The sequence below is a fragment of the Falco punctatus genome (genome assembly GCF_963210335.1).
Source record: "Falco punctatus genome assembly, contig: scaffold_22, whole genome shotgun sequence".
Taxonomy (NCBI): Eukaryota; Metazoa; Chordata; class Aves; order Falconiformes; family Falconidae; genus Falco; species Falco punctatus.
The window spans coordinates 1,667,686-1,687,810 of NW_027660223.1; the positions used below are offsets into that span (position 1 = coordinate 1,667,686).

Here is a 20,125-nt window from a genome sequence, read left to right on the forward strand (position 1 = left end):
CTGCCAATTTTAAATTTATCTCCTTCCTGATTTAGAATGATGATCCTTGAGGTCTCAAATCAAAATGCAGCAGAGCTTACTTCCATGCCTAGTGAAAGAGAAGCCAAACAGCACTCCATTTTTCTCTGTACAACTCTTCCCTAGATAAGGGAGGCCAACAGCATCCTGGCTTGTGTCAGAAATTGCGTGGCCAGCAGGACAAGGGCAGTGATGCTGTACCCAGCACTGGTGTGGCTGCACCTCGAATACTGTGTTCGGTTTTGGGCCTCTCACTAGAAGAAAGATGTGTCCAAAGAAGAGCAACGGAGCTGGTGAAGGGTCTAGAGAACAAGTCCTATGAGAAACAGCTGAGGCAACTGGGCTTGTTTAGTCTGGAGGAAAGGGGGCTTGGGGGAGACCTTCTTGCTCTCTAAAACTACAGGAAAGGAGGTTGTAACAAGGTGGGTGTTGGTCACTTTTTCCCAGGTAACAAGTGAGAGGATGAGAGGAAATGCCCTCAAGTCGTGCCAGGGGAGGTTCAGATGGGATATTAGGAAAAATTTCTTCACTAAAAGGGTTGCCAAGCATTGGAACAGGCTGCCCAGGGAAGTGGTAGAGGTATTGAAAAGGTGTGTAGATGTGGCACTTAGGGACCTGGTTTAGCAGTGGACTTGGCAGTGTTAGGTTTATGGTTGGACTCAATGATCTTCAAGGTCTTTTCCAACCTAAATGCTTCTATGATTCTATGAAATTTAGAAAGCGTGAGAATGCAAATACCACTGTCAATGCAAAGCACTGACATATACATATGACTGAATGCACAGGGGTGGGGATACCCCTGGAGAAAACAAAGCAGAAGGCGATGAGAGGCAGGGCAAACAGAAGGCAGGACCCGGACCGTGGAGCCAGAAGGTAGGGTAAGAACTGGAGAAACCTTCTCTGCACTGATTCCCTTTGCTACTCACTGTGGCAGCATCTGGGCCATGTTTGTGGTAATAAGAGATCCCCAGTCTTCTCCCTGTAGGTAGTATTCTTTGGAGCCCAATCTATTCATCAGCTTATGAAATTTCCGAGCAGTTGCTTTGCTGTCAAAGCCTGCAGGTAAAGAGAAACAGAGGAAACCTGTTTGTCTTGGTGTATCATCCCCTGGCCAAAGATCATGGTCTGACAGAGGCACATGAGTATGCTGCTGTGTAAAGGCACAGTGTGCTATGCTGCTGTGCCTTGCTCCTTGGCAATACAGTGAACACAAGATGGAAATTCAGTGGAAAGTGGATAAAGTGGAAAGCAGACCTGGTTTCCAGCTACCATTACCTTCCAGATCTCCACAGCCAGCCCCAGAGCCTCAGCCACATGGGTGTTAGTGCAGAGCCAAGCATCTGCATTCACAAACTGCATTCCCTGGTGAGGGCCAGGGATGACTGAGGCTCCAAGAACCTGGCAATTCCAACAGCGCCTTTTCATCGCTCACCTTTCTGGTGTGGTGCCTCAGAGAAGCCATATCCTGGGATGGATGGGCAGATGACCTCAAACACCATGTCACCCTCATTCAGGCCATGCTCAGCTGGCTCTGTGAGTAGAGCGATGGTCTTGTAGAACTCGTAGAAGGAGCCAGGCCAGCCGTGGACCATCAGCAGAGGTTGAACAGCTCAACTGTGAGGGACATAGGAGGGCTTCACGTGGATAAAATGGATATCAATCCCTGCCACACATCCAGACAGATAAATTAAAGCCTTAGTTCCATCACAGTTTCTGTTCCAAACTCTGAAGAAGGAGGGTGGCAAAACTGTGATTAGCATTCACAGCAGAAGGTACACAATCAACCCATGGCAAGAAGATGCCTAGCTGAAAGGACATGCCTGGTATTTTACCTGTGTCTCATCTTTTACTTACAGACAGAGGTATTGATCCCAGTCCCAGTTACTGGGGTCACAGGAGACTGAGCATCCACCTCCTGAGAAATTGGTCTTACAGTATATAAGTACAGCTGCACTTCAATGAATAGCATAATGCAGCTAAGACACGTGCAAAAACATGACTAAATTACAAAATGTGTGGGTGATAAAAAGAGAAACATGGAAAAAGTAAGCGCAGGATATAAGTTTAACCTGCAGATCACTTATCTAAAGTCTGGCTAACCTCACCTGGCTAAACTGGGTGGTGGTGGTGGATATTCCAACCTCAGGGCCTGGGTAAATTTTACAGTTTTCAAAGGTGGCTTCAAGGCAATAGCAGAAGAAAACCTCGTTGTTATTTAGTGCAGGTTCAGAGCCAGATGAAGCCCATCTTCAAGCAGATCTAATCTTATCACCACTGTGCAATGATCTTAATCTATAGAGGGTTACTAATAACATAGCCTCCACTACTGATCCTTCATTAAGCTGTTATGCACACTGTTGTCTTAATAGAGTAACCTCTTAAAGCCCCCCATTCTCTCTGTGCATTTCAGAGTGAGACCTGCTCAAGCCACAGAGACCCCCTCACCTTCAATGGTGGTTCGGAAATGGGGATATTTGTTCAGGATTTCCACTTGCTTGCGCCGGTCAAACTGGTTCCTCCAGTAGGCCACCACCTTCTGCAGGTAGCTGGAGGTGAAGCCGTAGCGGAAGGCAGCCCCTTCCAGCTGCAGTGTGTAGCGGGCCTGCTCCAGGCGGCGATGCAGGTCCTGCGGACAGGAGCTCTTGCAAGGCTGGCCAGATGCCTGCATGTGCCCTATGCTAAGGCAGGCATGAACAGGCTCTCCTGGCTCCACCGGCTTCTGTGTCTCTCTCTGGGACACCACAAGCCCTCCTGAAGCAGTGCCATACTCTGTATAACTTCCTGAATCATTTATATGGAGAATATATTTTTCTACAGGTTAGCAGTTCCCCTAGGGCACCCAGGAGTAGTGGGTTCTACGCTTGCCTTACTGCTAACTTGCTTTAGGGTTTTGGGCACTAGGAACTTGCCAGCACTGCCAGCTGAGAGAAAAATAAGCAGCTCAGCCTGTGCTACCGACTGCTAGTTGGCCAGATAATTAGTGACAGGCTTGTAGGGACAGAAGGAAGGACCCCATCCTTCTTCACCCTTCCAACCCTGTCCTCTGCGGAAGCCCCTCAGTCCTGCCCTACTGGTGCCTTTGCTATCCCGGTGCCCTCCCACCCCATTCCACCACTGCAGACCTGCTGTCAAATTCTGCTGCTCAAAGCATGGCCTTTCTGCAGGAGCAGCCCCAGGTTGCATTGAGAGTCTGTGGTCTCAGAAAGCATAAAGACATTGCAGTGAATCTGAGCTCAAATCCCATTCATAAAGGGCAGTGAGCCAGAGCATCATCTAACGGACCTGCGCTGGCTATTGCCCCCAAGGCATCAATCACCTCAAAGCAGTAAGGTGGGTGATGAACTGGCTCCACCTCGCAGCTTTCTGCCCCTCCTTACCTCCCAGGCACGGGCACCTCAATTTCTTTGTCAGATGTTTCAGTCTTGAAGGGACAGATACTTTCATCTTCTTTCCCTTTTAGAGGTCTTTCATCTGAGCCCCACCGTCCATTGCCCATTTCAATAGTCTTGATCTTGTGTCTAGACCTCAGCCAGTAAACCAGCATCCCTCCAACGCCCAGAGCGGCCACAGGGACCAGGACTGCATTCCTCTGAGAACATTTGAATGACCTGGGGAGGCATAAAATTGTTTGCGCCCAACAGAAGTGTCAAGGGTAAAGGGACTATGCTGAGGCTTGTAGTCACATTGGTTGGACGTGAGTAACAAACCCCATGCAGTCAGCAGGGGCTGGGTGTTTCTGTTATTTTTGAAGATCGCAGGCAGGATTTGTGGCAGGGTTACATCTACCAGTGTTTCTTAGGGACCTTAAGCCTTTGCTGATCAGGACTTGTTAATCACAAGGCTTCTCTGTCCCTCTCCTTATGAACTAGGTGTGCCCTGGGAGACAAGGATCAGTAGGATCTGGATCTATCTGTTTTAAGGCAGGTACTGAAGTGAATGGGATAGTAGCACCTGGACAGCTTCAGGAATAAAAACTGCACAGAGTGGGCTGAGGAGCAGAGACAAGAGTTTTCAGCTGCTGGAGACAGCTGGATGTGCTAGACATGCCCCTTGACTGTGCTACATACATAGCTCCCCTACAGATTCAGTCATCTTTTAGGGCAACGCTAGCCCTCCACCATAGCTGTCCATAGGTAAAGGTCTCAACTTGTCTGTCTGGTGCCTCTTTTTCTTACCTAGACAGCAAAGTTTCAGACTTTCTTGAGGTGTAGGAGCTAAGGCGCCAGAGCTGGATTTAACAGACAGACAGCAATGTTTTAAAACCGTTCAAACCCTTCAGCAATCAGTCCTAAATGTAGTGTCCCTTCCCGTCCCCCTGACCTGTGCCTCAAGCTCTCCAGCTTCCCTTGGGGATTAGCAGAGCTGTCTGGGGCTATTGCAGGGGGCTCAAAGAAGACTGTGAATGAAGATTTTTTGTCATACAGGGTATGGAAGGGACTATGCTGTGCCCCAGCCCAGGTGCTAATAAAAAGTGAACTCCTCAGCACAGAGCAGCTATTTCACTTACCTGATCCAGGACAAGGTGCCATCCCTAGAAAATGGGGGTGGGGGTGGGGTGGGAAAGATTCTTGGTCTGATAGTGTTGTCTGAATGGTACCATCCCTTGGGGATGGTGTAAGGAACATCCCCTGCCAGCACCATTTACCGCGCAGCCATGGGATCACAAGCTGTTCAGCTGGCTGGCAACAGAGACAGTGTTTCTGGGCTGTGTTTTAGCTAGATAGTTTGTCACCATAATATTCCCGCCTTCAGCACAATTTAGATAAAAGGCACTGAACAACTGGGTAGGTGTCCTTGCGGTGTTTCATCCTACAGAGGGCTGTGTTACTTCAGCCAAGTAAATAGTTTATTTTGGCAGCTGTGTAGCGATAGGTGCCCAGCCTTGGCAGGGGACTTCCAAGCTCAAGGGTTACTCTGCTGCCAGCCATGTGGTACTCATCCTGCCCAGGGCTGGCATGAGGAGCAGCTTGTGGGACCCTTCCCTGAGCTGCTGTACCTTTGCTACTTCCAACTACTCCTGACTGGATACCAAGCTTTTAGGTCTCATCTGCCCGCAAGAAAAAGGAAACATCCTCGTTGGTTCTCTTTTAGCCTGGTAGATTCTCTTGCAAGAAAAGCAGAATCTAAAATCTACCAAAAAGTTAGAAGCAACAGAGAAAGTCTTGTTACTCTGCAGCTAGATGAGGGAGCTGTTTGGTGTCATAATTACGATGCCTTGAGACAAAAAAAAATTAAAAAGGACAGGAAACTCCATGAAAAACCAAGTCCACTGGGTGTTTCCTGTTGCCTGGTACCCTTTCCCACTGCTACCTGTGATGCAGAACACAGTGCCTGTACTGGACACCCCAGCAGTAGTGAAGGCAATTGGGTAATTGATCTCTGAGACAGTCTATGTGATTTTTAAGGAAGTATCTCCTGAAACCACTCCCAGACAAAGAAGACCAAGAGCTCCTAAGAGCAAACAGTGTCAGCCTCCACCTCCCTGGAGGCTGAGTAGCTTATGCAACAAGTAATAACAACCCCCTGCACTTACATCCTGGAGTTTAGTGAGTCAGAGGCATGAAACCAGTTATCACGGCAACAGCACAAACTCGGCACTGCTAACAAAGCAAGCATGTCCCAGAAACAGCTCTCTGAGTGGCACAGAACAAGGCTCAGTCTTATAAAACCTCCTCCCTACCCATGCTCAGGAAAGCTCAGCTGCATGCTCCCACCCACCGATGGCCTGGTGGACCCCACCGGGCCTTTCTCCTGCCCCAACCCTGGGGACCCCTGTTTAGAGTCCCTCCTCCCTGTGCCAAAGAGATCTCACCAGGCGTTTGGAAGCATCTCCTGCCACATGTCCGCTCCTCCTCGCCTAGCCACAGCTCCCAGCGAAACAACCCAGGTGTCTCCTCTGCTGGCTTTCTCTTCCGCAGCGACACTCTCCTGGTGACAATGCAAGCTACATCAACCGTCAGTGCCACCTATTGCCTAAACGTGCGCTTGCAAATTAAGTTCAGCAAGAGACAAATGCCAGGTCCTGCACGGGGAGGGAACAGCTCCGTGCATCAGCACAGGCTGGACGCCAGATGCATAGAAAGCAGCTCTGCAGAGCCTGGCCTGAGGTCCTCAGCTGAGCCTGAGTCAACAAGGTGCAGCAAAGGCCGGTGCGTACAGGGCTAGATAGCAAGCGTGTTAGCCAGCAGGCTGGGCGAGGTGATCCTTCGCTCTCTTCAGCACTTGTGGGGCCACATCTGGAGTGCCATGTCCAGTGCTGGCCTTGCTGGCAGAGGAAGGGCTGGAGTGAGGCTGCCCACCCTCGGTGGTCAGGGCCACCAGGCTGCTGGGGGGCTGGAGCCATGTGGTGTACCAGGAGAGACAGAGAGACCTGGGCTTGTTCAGCCTGGAGGAGAGAAGGCAAAGGGTGGGGTCTTACTGCTGTCTGCATCTACCTAGTGGAGAGTGTAGGAAAAATGGACCAAGAACAAAAGGCAATGGACGCAAATTGCAAGAAGGGAAATTCTGGTTAGATGTGAGGAAAAATTAGTTCACCATGGAGGTATTCAGACACTGGGACAGGGGCCCAGAGAGGATGTGGGATCTCCATCCTTAGAGGCAATCAAAATTTGACAGGAACAAGGCACTGAGCAACCTGATCTACCTGAACCTGCTCTGAGCAGAAGCTGCGATGAGCTGACCTCCATGTGTCCCTTCTGACCTGTGCATCGTGTGGCTCTATTCCATGTGCACCTGTGATCGGCAGCAGCCCAAACAAAAAAGGAAAAGTTGCTTTTCATTTTCCACAGAAATCAATGCTTTGTTTTAGCTCATTTTTAGACTTCATTTCCTTCATGGTTAGTAAAATCTTACTAGGTAAAGGCTTCTCTTTCCTAAATTGTGTCCTTGCTGTGCTTCAGTCCAGGAATAACTACATCTTACTGTGAGAGAAAATGATTCCTATCTCCATGCAACGCTCTAAGCGAAGTACCATCACCAGTGAGCTCTGTGATGGTTAGGTCTCATACCGTGACTTCATATGCAGCCACTGTGCCATCAAAAAAGAGTCATCAGGAAGAAAAGCTTGTAAATCCTTCATTTGGTCAAAGTTCAGTTTATTGCTACACCACAGCTATTTCTGGTTACATCCGTCTGGGATTACTTAGCTTTAAGGTTCTATTTCCCAAACAAAACCAGCTCTTTTGAGGCCTCTTGGAAGATGATATCCCTGATTGCAGAGGGACTATAGTCAGCAGACAAGAGAATTATTAGCAACAAGGGGAAAGAACTACAACCCATGTGGAAGGTAGCTGAGGACCCTGTAAAGAGCCAGGTTGAGGTACTGCAGGCTGTGATGTCGTCAGTAGACAAAAGAGACCTCGAGGAAATTCTGTTTCTTACTTAGCACTGGGAAAAAGCATAAAGGCTGGTGGAGGAAGGACTGGCTTAAACAGCTGTGAGTGAATTTATCTATACCAGGAATGTGGGAGAAGAGCCAGCAGAGCTAGTTACAGCTACAAAGAAAAGACAGAAGTTGCTGCTTTCTGTATAAAAAGCTTGGGAAAGTCAGAATGGCTTTTACTTAAGATACAAGGTGACACACCAAGGCCACTAATACCCTGGGGCTAAAAGGCAACACCTCACCACCACCTTCACCCCCGATAAATCTGGAACAGCTGGGATGCCAGGATCCCATCTACTGAAATGCAGGGGATGTGCAGGAGTTTTGTGTGAGTGCTGGTGAGCAGAGATCAAAGGGTTCCCAGAGGAAATTCCGTCCTGGGATGCAGCAGCAGTGGAAAGCAAGGGGTTTTTCCCCTCCTCTCTTACAACCTCTCGAGGCCAAAATGCACAAATTCAGGCAGAAACTGCTTGCTGGAGACAGCAAGGCTGCCTCCCACGAGATTTTGATGCATGTCTCATAAATGGAAAGGGGAATCCCACAGGAAAGGACCTGCAAAAATGTCTCAGAGCATCTCCCTGCATTGGGGCAGGATCCCTTATTCTTAATGACAGACGTCTTAGCAAACCCATTTTTAAAAAGCCCCTTCGGAGCACTATTAGAAAAAATTCTGCCTCTGTCCCAGTGCTGTGCTTTTGCTGGTTCAGCTGCTACTCTGGCATGGGAAAAAAAAACCCAAACCAACCCAAAAGGAGAGAGAATAAAATTTGATACACTGAATCTCACTATTGCACCTCTGTCTAAACTTCCAAATGTCTAAACTTCCCACAGTCCCTGTGCGACAGGCATCATTTTATAAAGGGATTTCATATGTTCCCATTGCACAAATCACATACTAACAGAAAGCTTGTTTCCTATGCTTTTCTCTTGCTCTTGTCACTGATCTGCAGGATCACCCCTGCAGCAATGATAGAAAATACAGACATGGAAATGTTACCGTAATGTATTTTTTCAGCTGGTTTAACAGCTGGATACAAGCAGGAGGAGCCAAACACAACACAACCTGCCAGCTCTCCCAGACCCGTTGGCTACTGCTGGTACAGTGTGACCTGCTGCTGGAGAAAGCACCCAAAGGCCAAGCAGTAGTTCTGCAAACACTGGGTGCCCTCTTGTGGGAAAGAGGAGCTCGCAGCACCAGTAATAACACTTTTTTTGTGTGTATTTGGGCTTTTTTCTATTTTGGACTTTATGTGTTTCTCGTTGCCAGTTTCACGTAATCACAATCCAAGCCTCATCAATGCCATTAATACTGAAACCTGAAACACAGGGAGGAAAGCTGGTGACTTCTCATTATGAAATGGGCTATTGAACAGGGGTAAGAATGGAGCACAAAACCTTTGAACGCAGCTCTTTTATAGCTTGAGATGCTGTGGCAACTTGGAAATGATTATTCTGACCTTTGGAGCCGTTGCAAGGCCCTTGCTGGGATTTATGGCCCCAACTGTAATGCACTGCCCTTCACAGAATCATAGATTCATGGAATTGTTGAGGTTGGAAAAGACCTTTTAAGATCATCAAGCCATCATCTTACAGCATGAAGGCATTGCTGCGTAATTTTCCTTTTGCATGCACAAGATCAGGTTCACTGTCTTAAGCATTACTAGAAAGCAAATGGTGCTCATTAACAGGGGATCTTTGTGAATATGGTCTCCTGACTTATACCAGGGACCAGCTCTCTTCTTTTTTTTCTGGTCGGTGGCCACTACCAGTGAGCTGCTGGCCAGTGATGTTGCAGGGCAGGACAACTGGAAGCTTCAGATCTCTCCTGTGCTCTTCCAGGTTCCCGAATTTGAACGTTATGTTCTTCCTTTGCTTTTAAGGAAGGTCCTAAGGCTAACAAGGATTTCATGTGTTATGCCGGATCTTTGCTCCTACAGGCCAAAGACACTGAATGCTGTATTTCCCTGCATGACTCCTGAAGGAAAATGGTCCCCATGGTCCAACAGGTCCAAGCTGGGACTGTCCATGCACATGCAACTCTTTCCAACTGGTATTGTATGAAAAATGCCATGCCCAGAGATGGGATTAGATGGGGAAAACTGGAGATCTTACCACGTGTGGCTGTGTCCTTGGGGTTAAGGGAAAGCCCCCAGCACATCGCCCTACTTGCAATGGACAAGCAAAGTTTTCACCTTTCCAGTGAGGTCTCAGGACATTCAGCTGGTTGGTGGGAGATTTGTTTGGTACCAAAGTCGACTCTGGCACTGAATGGCAGGCTCTGTGCTCAGCCTCAGTGATCCCGTCCCTGGAGGAAACACTGAGCTCCTAAGCACCTCCAAGCTGTTAATTCCTCAATCTTACTAACAAGAGCCAGCTCAAACATCTGAGAGCAGACGGCAGCAACACCTTGCTCCTGCCCTCACCGGTAGCCAGTCCATGAGGCCTCTGTGCTGCTCCATGGTATATTACATAAAAGTCGGATTGCAGGAGCAATGAACAGCTTGGGAGAGCCCAGGACAATCTCTCCAACCTCTTCCTCCCCCTCCACAAATGCTCCTTTCTTGCGCAGAAAGCCCATTCTCATTGCTGAATATACCTTCCCCCAACATCTCTTTAGTCCTCTGCTCTGCACTGTATGCTGAAGAGAAGTTACTGTTTTCCCAGCTGGAAATGGCCCCTTCTCTGTCTCCCTTATTGTCGGAAGACCTCACAAATGTTTCACTGCTACCTCCGGCAAGGACTGGCCCCTTCTGTTGCTAATTAGGGAGCTAAGAGGTTCCTCCAGGCACTTCCCAGTGAAACTGAGCCCATTAAATGAATGGCAGGCAACATCTCTGGGGGTGGGGAGCAAAATTACACAACCGCTGCTTGGAAATAGGCAGTTTGTTACGCGTGCTGGTTTTAGAGACTCAGCGACATTAAAAACAAAAGCAACTTTCAAATCCAAACCAGTGTATTTAGGTCACTGATACCCCAGGGATAATCTTGGGGATATTGGTGATGGGAGGCAGGCAGCAGGCTCTGGAAGCTTGTGCTCAGAGCCTGGATGCACAAAATGTGATAGCTCCTGCATGTGTGCCAGGCCATGGACTGAAAGTCGGGTGTACAAGACCTTTCTGTGCTCTAGGATATGGGTACTGCTGTGCTGCGTGCTAGGAGTGTTAATCCTGGAACGTAATGTGAAGGATAGCCCTTTTGGGCTTGGACACACTGTGGAGTTTTGGTAGGTGAGTGTGGTGGAGGCTTGCAGGCTTGGCTTAGCTAACCCAGGTGCCCAGCAGACGTGAGGAATTTCTTATACAGAAGGGAACTGCATACAATCAGTACAGATATAACTTTCAACTCTGCTCAGTTATCCCATTTTTGTTGTTTTACAATCTTAGGATTGCATTGCGTATCTCCTGCAACCATTGCTCCAAGCCATGTAAAATTATCATCTTGCAAAGAAAGCAAGAATCATTTTTTTTAAAAAAGGATGCAGCTGACCAAAGGTACTTGAGAGAGGGACTAGTCTTAAGATTTGTAGGACAATATAGATATAAATGTCTTATGGAAAAGAATATGCTGGGTGATTTGTCATTAATGTAGTGAAGAAGCATTGGTGGCAGAAACAAAGGCCTTATCTTCAACAAAGGGCTGCATATAAATTAGTATGTGTAGAGGGTCTATACTCAATGATTTATTTAGTTTAACAAAAAATCTCTAAAAAAGCAGTTAACAGCAAGTATTTGGCTGAGGCAGAAAGAAATGCTAGAGAACGATCTCCATCCTTCTCAATAACAACGATTGCTGCTGAGGATCCTGTAACAGCAGCTATTACGACAGGCCAGATCCCAAGCTGCTTTTCTCCATCCTTACCCTGGAAAACTCCTGTTCTTGCTTTCGGTGGGCATGAGTGCTCAGTGGCTGCGAGGGGTAGCTGTGTTGCAGAGTGGGGTGGGTTGTCTCTGTCCCACCGCTCTGCTGGAGCTCTGCACAGCCACCTTCCTGAAACTAGCTCTTACAACGAAGGGCTTCGGAGGGAAAGGGCGAAGCCCAAATCTAAGCATGGGTTTTGCAGTGCCATCAGCTGAGCATTAGGCGCTCACGGAGCTCCCACAGTCGGTATGGCAGGCAGCTGAAGGGCTGCTGGAGTGTGTGAGCTCCCCTTTGCAGGCCTGAAGAAACATGCAAGAAGAGATCTGTTTTTGAGACGTTGGTCTCATGATGTATTCAGTTCACTGGAAATTTTGGAGAGTTTTCTGCAATGATCCTGTGCGTTATTACCTCCCTTTTGGGGAACTGTGTTAGCTGTTTGGAAGTATTTGTGGCCTTCTTCCCAAATTATTTATTTCTCTATGGTTTTTCCTACTGTCCATTATTAGTTGTTATGCCTACATTGTATAACAACAACAACAGTAATATGAGGAGACTCATCAGGTCCAGAGGCATTAAGAGAATGAAGACTGAATCAGCTGAACTTCTGACATAAGGATATGATTTTCATTTTTCATTAAAAACATCTAGTCTGGAAAACGAGGGACGTTTGAGTATAATGTAATAACAGCACTGCAGATATCTCACCTAAAGAAAGCAGCACTATGGACCTTGAGCATTATATCAGGACCCACAAATACAATTGGGAAAATAATTAGGTATTGTATTTTAAGATATTGGTCTGAATATGGTAAACAAGATTCTACCAACGAATCTGTAAGTGTAATTTTTTTTTCTCCTCCAGCTTTTCAGCATTCTTGGAAAGACTTCTCTAAGCAAAATCCCAGATACGTAACTGACTGGCCCTTCCCAAAGGTACAAGGATAAAGCCCTTTGCAAGTGGCTGTTAAGAAAACTGGGCAGCAACAGCTGCAGGATTAATCCTTGCCTAAGATTAATAAGCAGTTCCACAAGCAGTGTAACTAATGAAGCCTTGTTTCCTACATGTATTTGCAAAATACAGCTACTATTTGCAAATACAAAGAATTTGTATTTTGCAAGTACAAACACAAAAACTTTCTAACAATTGAATTGTTCTAAGATTTTGTTTCCTTTAGGTATGTTTATAAAATCACCCCTGCACTTCCAAAGAAATCACTTTTCATGAAATGTGTAGAAACACCTTTCAGAACTAATTTTGAAATGTCTGCTTGCCAAAGTTGGTGAAATCAGCAAACAGATCAAAAAGTTACTGAGAGGACACATCTATAGACATACCCAGTGATTGCACCAGCACTGGTTCTGCAGGAAGCAAGGAACAAAAATGAAGTTGTGAAAGAAAACATAGGAGAAAGCACCTATTTTTTAGCAGTGTTGCAGTGAGAGGAGTTGCAAGGCTCACAGAAGGAACATCCCCCATGATCAGTGCTGAGACATATGGTAGCCAAGAATGATCGAGTCCAGCTCATTTGGTTTTAATGGTGAAATCTTCAGTGCCATTGACGAGACCACCGCTTGCTTTTGCACCGCATCCAGAGGATGAAGTGTTTAGTGAGGCAGCCAAATCTATGTAAGATAGAGAACGACTGGGAAAAACTTTAAAAGGCCCTAGTAAAGGCTGCTGCTCTGAAATCTAATTCATGTTTTGGCATTTGCCTTCAGTGGGAGCAGGAATGAACCAAAAGTTGGGTAAGTGGCACAAAGTGATTGCAGATGGAACTCTCTGTATGCCAATATAAGTTAAGGGAAGCTGGAAAAAATATTTCACTGACCTAATATTTAAATGAAATATTCTGAGTTAGAGTTGATTTCAGGGAAAAACTCCAGGCACCTCTGTGGACAGCACAGTGCTGAGAGAGAAAACTCAGTGCAGAGCAAAGCAAAGCCAAAATAAGATGCCGTGTATTAAATAGGTCAGGAATGTATATATCACCGTAACAATTCCAAAATAAATCAGCTATGCATCCCCACTTTGAAATCAGTGTTAAGTAGGGTCACTTCCATAACAAAAGGGCAGAGAGGAATAGAAAAGGCAGAAAAAAACCTGGCACCATAATCACTGGAACAGTGGAGGCTGTAACAGGAGAAAGGAATGAGTGAGCAGGACAGTTTAGCTTTATGAAGAGTTGAGTCAGGGGAGAGACTAACATAATGAATATCTAATTTGACCTTTAATAAAGTCTCTTGTCACCTGCTGAACACCCTTCATGACTTGACATGGATTATAATCTGGGAGTTACACAACACCTGATGTAATAAAGAAAGGAAATGTAATTTTATGATGCATAGAATTCTGAGATAAAAAGAATTGCTGAAAAATGTCACCAAGGCAAGTAGCTGTAATCATAAAATTAGTATTAATAAAGTTGGTGATGGTGAAAATCCGTCAGTTCTTGTGCCTCTTGTTTTAGGATTTCCATTCAGGTTTGTGTGGCTCACTGAAGCTGAGATTATTCCTGCTGCTCTTTAAGCACAGCAGCATCCACATGGTGAAATACACTTTAAACACGGAGAGTTAGAGCTCAGGATGGAGAGCCAGAAAAAGCCAGTGTAATCCTGGTTTCTGGCACAAAGGCATCACTTAAAAGAGTGCAGAGTTATCCATTCCACAGCTCTCATGCGGTTGCAAATCTCTGTCCTGAAGACACTGGATGGTTTCTTTAAAGCTGCATCTTCTCTCTGGAGTAACCACCTGAGGGCAACATCACAGACGCAACGGGACACACAGAGTTCCTGTGCCTGGAATATTGCGCTCACTTTGAGTGACCCCATTACCAGAAAAATTGTGATGACTGGGAAACAGCTCAAAGAACAGCAACAAAGATGATTAGGAGGCTGGAGCTACTATGCAGAAAAAACGTTACAAAAGCAAAATCTAGTTTGCCTAAGGGATGACTGACTAGGAGCAGGATCCTGGCCTTCAAATGTTTGAAGAGTGAAGAGAAATTATGTAGCGTAATAAAGGGAGATAGAACTACCAGTAACTGGTGGAAATGAGGCAAGGAAAATGTGCCTGCTCTTCCTCTTACATTTTTCCTACCTGTGAGATACTGGGTTGTGAATTGGAAGTATTCATATTCTGACTCTCTAATGAAAGATCAGGGTGAGGACAGTGCGGGCCAGGAGCACAGACCCTTGGTCATGGAGATCAGCTCACAGTCTACGTGACAGTCAGGAGATGACTAGTGAGTAAAGCAGACCACTGTTGGGTGGGCAGGAAGATAGGGATACCACGAAGTAAGAAATGATTTACAAAAGAGAAGTCATTCCTTCAAGAAAGTCCCAAGAAATCCAAGCTGTTCTCCCCCATCCACAATTTTCAAAATACATATGGCCCCAAGAAGGATCTTTCTTCTTTGCCAGCCTGCGACGTATTTGTGGGGGTGCTCTAGAGCAATACTGATTTCAGGACAGGGATACTTCACCTTCTCATGCCTTTCCAAGGAGGCAGGTGTTGGGGCCCTTGATCAGGCATGACAGTGGTTGGAGGCAGCCAGTGGGACACATCACCATACGCTCTGATTCTGGACAATTATTTTTCTGGTGGAGAGGGTAGTGGAGGCATCCTGCCCTGTGCAAACGCTGAGCTGGTGCTTAGAAGACGGAGTGGAAGGGAGCGCTGAATTTATAGTATCGATGTGAAATGCCACCTACGTGTGCAGAGAGGTCTAGAGAGGAGACAGAGAAGTCCTGCCTGCCCTGCAGTCCAGGTTTGGCTTCTTCACTGCATGGGTTTGTGTACCATAGCACAACACTGGCAGAGCCTCATGGCAGTGGCTGATGAGGTGTCCAGGTGAACCAGGAGCAAGCTGTGGGCTGGAAGGGCTTTGCTGGAGGGACCCAAGGGGACTGGGAACTGGGCACTGTGCAGCGTGCACACAGCTGAGCACCTCCAATGGTCCACAGGATGGCCATGATGGAAGTCGTCCAGCCTGGTCCCTCCTCGGGGCAAGCAGCCCTCCCCAGCTGCCTGACCAGGTGGGAGGGAGGCACAAGGAGTCACAGCAAGGGGCTGAGAGGGATAAGGCAGGGTGAGCTGGATGCACTGGGCAAGCTAGCAGAGCTGTGACACTGCAAGCCCTGGTGCTGCCTGAGCCTCTTCAAAGAGCGGCTTTAGCAACCTGAGAACATACATAGTCGGCAGGATCATGCTGTGCCAGGGCTGAAGGCAGAGCTAAGCTGCAGAGCTAAAGCTGTGGCACTTGGGCATAGGTTAGTATCCGTTCTTTGCTCGGGAAGGGAAAAGCTTAACGCGGTGTTCAGGGGGAGGGGAGGCTCTGGGTGTTCCTGTAAGCACAACGCGAGGAAATGGTGCTAAGACAGAGGCATGACCCATCATTTGGTAGGAGGTGCCAGCCTGCCCAGGTTAGCAGTGCTCAGTAAAGCAAGTGTGACAAACCAGGGCAGTACAGGGGTGGCACCTCCTGTCTGCTCGTCCAAGCCCAGCCCGTACTTCTGCCATATCCTTCTCCCTTGTGGCACCAAGTGGGTGTTTTTGTGCAGGTTTTGCAGTTACTAACTCTTACCGCACCAGCTTTCCTGCTCTGTTCCCCTCTCAGTATCCCTTGCTGGTGAGGTCTGAGGGACACTGGTATAGCTGAGAGACATCTCTTCCCCTACTTTTCCCTCTGCCATCTGTCAATCACCCACCTGGCACTCAAATTCAAACCTCCCCATATCAGGCTCTCCTTTTCTTCCCTTTCTGTCCCTCCATCTACCTCCTTTAGCCAGTGATGGGACCACACCAGGCCCTGGAACATGCCAGCATGAAAATGAGCTTTTTGTGCAGAGCTCCCTGCGTGGGTTTGGGTTTCATTTGCTTAAAAAGCACAGAGCCAAAAACTTCAGGGTGATCTGGGGCCACTGGAGAGCCCTGGAAAAGGAGCAGTTCTGGACCTGTCCAGCATGTGGAGTGCCCTGTTATACATCAGGACTTTGCAGAAGGATCCACAAGATGTTTCTTATTTAAAATGCAATTGGAGAAGGGAATGCTACACCAGCAGACTCATCGAGCTCCAAGTCATTGGGATGCCAGCTGCAGTGTGGTCTAACAAGTTTGCTCAAGCCCCTGACTAGACTTGACTGGCCTTCCTGAAGTCTGTCTTGCTGTTACTTCATCCTTGTTAAGAGTTTAAATACAGTTGCTACGCTGCAGTTAAACGCTGATGCTGTGGTAGGCATGCCCTAAGTGTGATGGAGCCTGAAAATTTGGGAAGCAAACCAAGCTCAAGTAACTACTCCAAACGGAAAGCAATAAAAGACAGCAACTCCTCCTTCCCTTCACAGATCCCCTACTTAAGAAAGAAAATCCTAATTCTTCTAACAGTCCCATTATAGGACTGAACTGCACCAATGATGACAGGCCTTTAAAAAAAAAAAAAAAAAAGATTGGCAAATCTATTGTCTCCTCTTAGAAGGCTTATTTGTAAATATGGCTAACCAGATCCTTTTCCTACAGTCTGCAGCAATATTTTTCCCTGAGATCGAGGAGTTAACACTCAAATACATCAGCCTATCTCAGACCCTGGAGGCAGACTAATGCACCATCTCTGCTAGAGCATTATCTCTACCATCCACTGTTTTCAGGTTCCTGTTAAAGATTAATGATCAAAGAGCAAACAGCTTTTGCTTTGACTAATTCTGATTCAAGCCTGGATCTCTGTTTAAGCAAAAGCAAACCAAGCGAGTGTTCATTTGTTTTGAGAACCACTGGTTCCCAGGAAAGAGGACAAATTTCTCTTTCTGTCTTCTGGGTAGCTGGTGCGGGCAGCTCTGTGCCTCAAAGGCTTTCCTGCCTCCATGGCACAGCAGCTGGGAGCCGGCGGAGCACATAAACCCGTAAGACAGGTCCCTATCCTGCAAAGTGAGAAGATGTTAGGAAAAAAAAAAAAGTGATTTTCCAATAGAGGGCACTAACTCATGGCTTTTGTGGCAACATAAAGCCCTATCTGTTCTTTACCAGCACCCTCTGCAGGCTCCCAAACGGGGTATGTCTGAGTTGAGGATGAGAAGGGGAAAGGAGACCAGTACTGAAGTGCTTATGGCGCCGTGTTGGTTTCTAGTATCTTCTACTCATAGGTTCCACTGTTGCAAAGCAACATACAAAGGGTATCTGGCAATGCATTCAAGTACCTGACCTGTGCAGTGACATGAAGAGGGAGATACAAACTATTTTGTTATGGAAGGCATGGCAGAGGCTTCCCTAGCTGGAGGGGAAGTCACTGCTAGGAGACTGTTTTGTTTTTTCCTGGCAGTTCCTTCCTGGCTTTGTAGGGTCCTTGCCCATAGGCTGTTTTCCTGGGAGAAGCAGTCAGTGAGGTTCGTTTGATTTCATCATATCCTGTTTTCACTGGCTTCTGGAAAATAAAGCTGTTGTGAGGCTGAAAGAAAAAAAAGGATCGCGTCCTTGAACAACGACCTGTGGAACAGCAATAGCTTCCACACCTGTATGTGCTCCCCAGCCATAACAACCCCCCCGCTGCACAGACCCTGAGGGAGGAGGTGTGAGAAAGTCCAGAATCCTCCCTCTAGCACAGAGATGGGGACAGGAAAAGGTGTCCAAATATCCACTGGTGCATCACCAACAGGTCACGGCCATTGCTGGCTCCTGCCTCTTGGACGCATGAGCAGGTGCCGTGGTTTAACCTCTGCTGGCAGCTCAGCCCCACACAGCTGCTCGCTCACTCTCCCGGCATCAGGATGGGAGAGAGAACTGGAAGAGTAAAAGTGAGAAAACTCGTGGCCTGATATAAAGACAGCTTAACAGGTGAAGCAAAAGCCACACACGCAGGCAAAGCAAGCCAAGGAATTCATTCACCAGTTCCCACCGCAGGCAGGTGTTCGGCCATCCCCAGGAAAGCTGGGCTCCATCACCCGTAACGGCTACTTGGGAAGATAAATGCCATAACTCCAAACATCCCCCCTTCCTTCTTCTTCCCCCAGCTTTACATGCTGAGCATGATGTCACACGGTATGGAGTATCCCTTTGGCCAGTTGGGGTCAACTGTCCTGCCTGCATCCCCCCCCAGCTTCTTGTGCACTCCCAGCCTGCTCGCTGGTGGAGCAGTGTGAGGAGCGGAACAGCCCCCGACGCTGTGTACGCCCTGCTCAGCAGTAACGAACACACCTCTGTATTGTCAACACCGTTTTCAGCACAAATACAAAACATAGCCCATGCTAGCTACTATGAAGAAAATTAACCCTATCCCAGCCAGAATCAGCACAGGAGGGCAGCAGCACAGCTTTCCAGGTGTTTTTTCACTCTTTTACTTTAGCTGCAGAGTGCTGTTGTCCCACACTACCCCTTTTTGACTTCAAGAGGAGGAGAATGCGTCCACCAAAGCAAAGACACTTGCCAGTGTGAAATTATGTTGGTCTAGGAAATCTGAAAGAGCAGATTTCCTCTTAGGCTTGGAGGCCTCATGCTTCATTCATCCTCCCTTGCTCTGAGTTTTGGGAATATAGATCCAGCCAGTTTGTCTTACAGCTGGACATGGAAAAGGGTCATTTCACAATCCTTTGGAGCTGCTCTGGGGTTGCTAGCCTCCATTATCTGTCCCATTGTGTATTCCTGACATCCCTTTTCCATCTGAACTGCTCTTCCATGCGCAATATTGCCATCATTACTGCTTCTGAGTGCGGCACGCTGTCGTGCAGAAGCTGGTGCCTCACTGCTTCAGCTAAGTTCAGTTCTGTGTGCGTTCCTCTGGCTGGTGATTTCCTGGATGACAGGCATTTGCATGGATCCTGGCCCTCATGTTTTGAAAGGCCCAGAGGTGGAAGACAGTTAATACTATCCTCCTATGCTTCCTGACCTGCAGGAGTTGCAGGACACCATCAACCACCAAGGCAGAAGGAAGTTATCTAGAGTTTCATGCATTCTTTGCAGAGAAAAGCACCTCCCCTCCTGAAGTCTGTCTAAATCCTTTGTATCACAAGCCTTCACACTCCAGGCTGCTGCCCTGGATGCTGCTTTGTGAGTTCCTTCAGCAGGGGGGTTAAATGGAGAAAGACACCACAGAGTATCCGTGACTGCTTTTCTCAGCGGGAGAATGTCTTTGGCTCCCTTCCCAGGGTCACAGTGAACTTCTGGAGGTAGCGGTGGAAGCAAGACCTTTGTGGAAGACTGTTAGTATATTATTCCCCTCTTTCCATTTCTCCTAACACAACTGAGTATGTTCAGTTCAATGCATAAGCCTGAGGTTAAAAGTGTCAGTAGCTCCAGGCGAGCAGACCCTGCAGGCGCAGACACTAACTGCATAATGGGGTGTGAGTGAAAGGAAGCCCTGGAGGTTGTCCTGACACAAACCCCTTGTAATCAAAACAGCTGGAAGCTGTGACATGAAGGGGAGCTGACTTACACAGTTCAGCCTCTTCCTCACGGGGTCTGGTAAGCCCTGGGACTCCTGCTGGATCTGGTGGGGCAGGAGGAGCTGGGCCATCATGAACACACTTGAGTCTGTAGCCTGCGCTGTCTCCTGACGCATCCCAGCCTCCGAGAGCTCTTCACTCCCAGCAGCACTGCGTGCCGGAGGAACCACTGTCCAGGAGAGTGGCTGGGGATGTGCCAGAGCATGCAATTCATTTCATTACACACAAAAGTGCTACAGCAAAACGTAAAGGAACAAGAGATTAAAGGGGAACCCATGTTGGCTGATCTTGCCCACCCTACTGCTGGGAGGCAGCCCTGGGCAGCTGCTGTCTGACTCAGGCTCTGCTAGCTCAGGGTAGCAAGGCTGGGATCTTTGCAGTCTTGCATTGCTCTTCAGAGGACAGTACCAAGTATGGCACTGCGGGTACCCTTTTCTGCTG

At 47.7% G+C, this 20,125-nt stretch overlaps 1 protein-coding gene and 1 pseudogene across 2 annotated transcripts in view; one reads left to right on the plus strand and one right to left on the minus strand.

The window, feature by feature from the left end:
• Positions 1 to 792: 792 nt before the first annotated feature.
• Positions 793 to 3,488, minus strand: LOC308057533 (epoxide hydrolase 1-like; annotated as a pseudogene). Its single transcript, XR_013931979.1, has 3 exons — positions 2,464 to 3,488; positions 1,451 to 1,681; positions 793 to 1,074 (listed from the first exon to the last, which is right to left on the minus strand). The product of XR_013931979.1 is annotated as an epoxide hydrolase 1-like (transcript).
• Positions 3,489 to 5,014: 1,526 nt separating this feature from the next.
• LOC308057556 (uncharacterized protein) overlaps positions 5,015 to 20,125 on the plus strand; it is a gene marked incomplete at its 3' end in the record, with an annotated part of 32,197 nt that continues 17,086 nt past the window's right edge. The window contains exon 1 of the mRNA XM_080411636.1: positions 5,015 to 6,532. The remainder of the gene's footprint in view (positions 6,533 to 20,125) is intronic.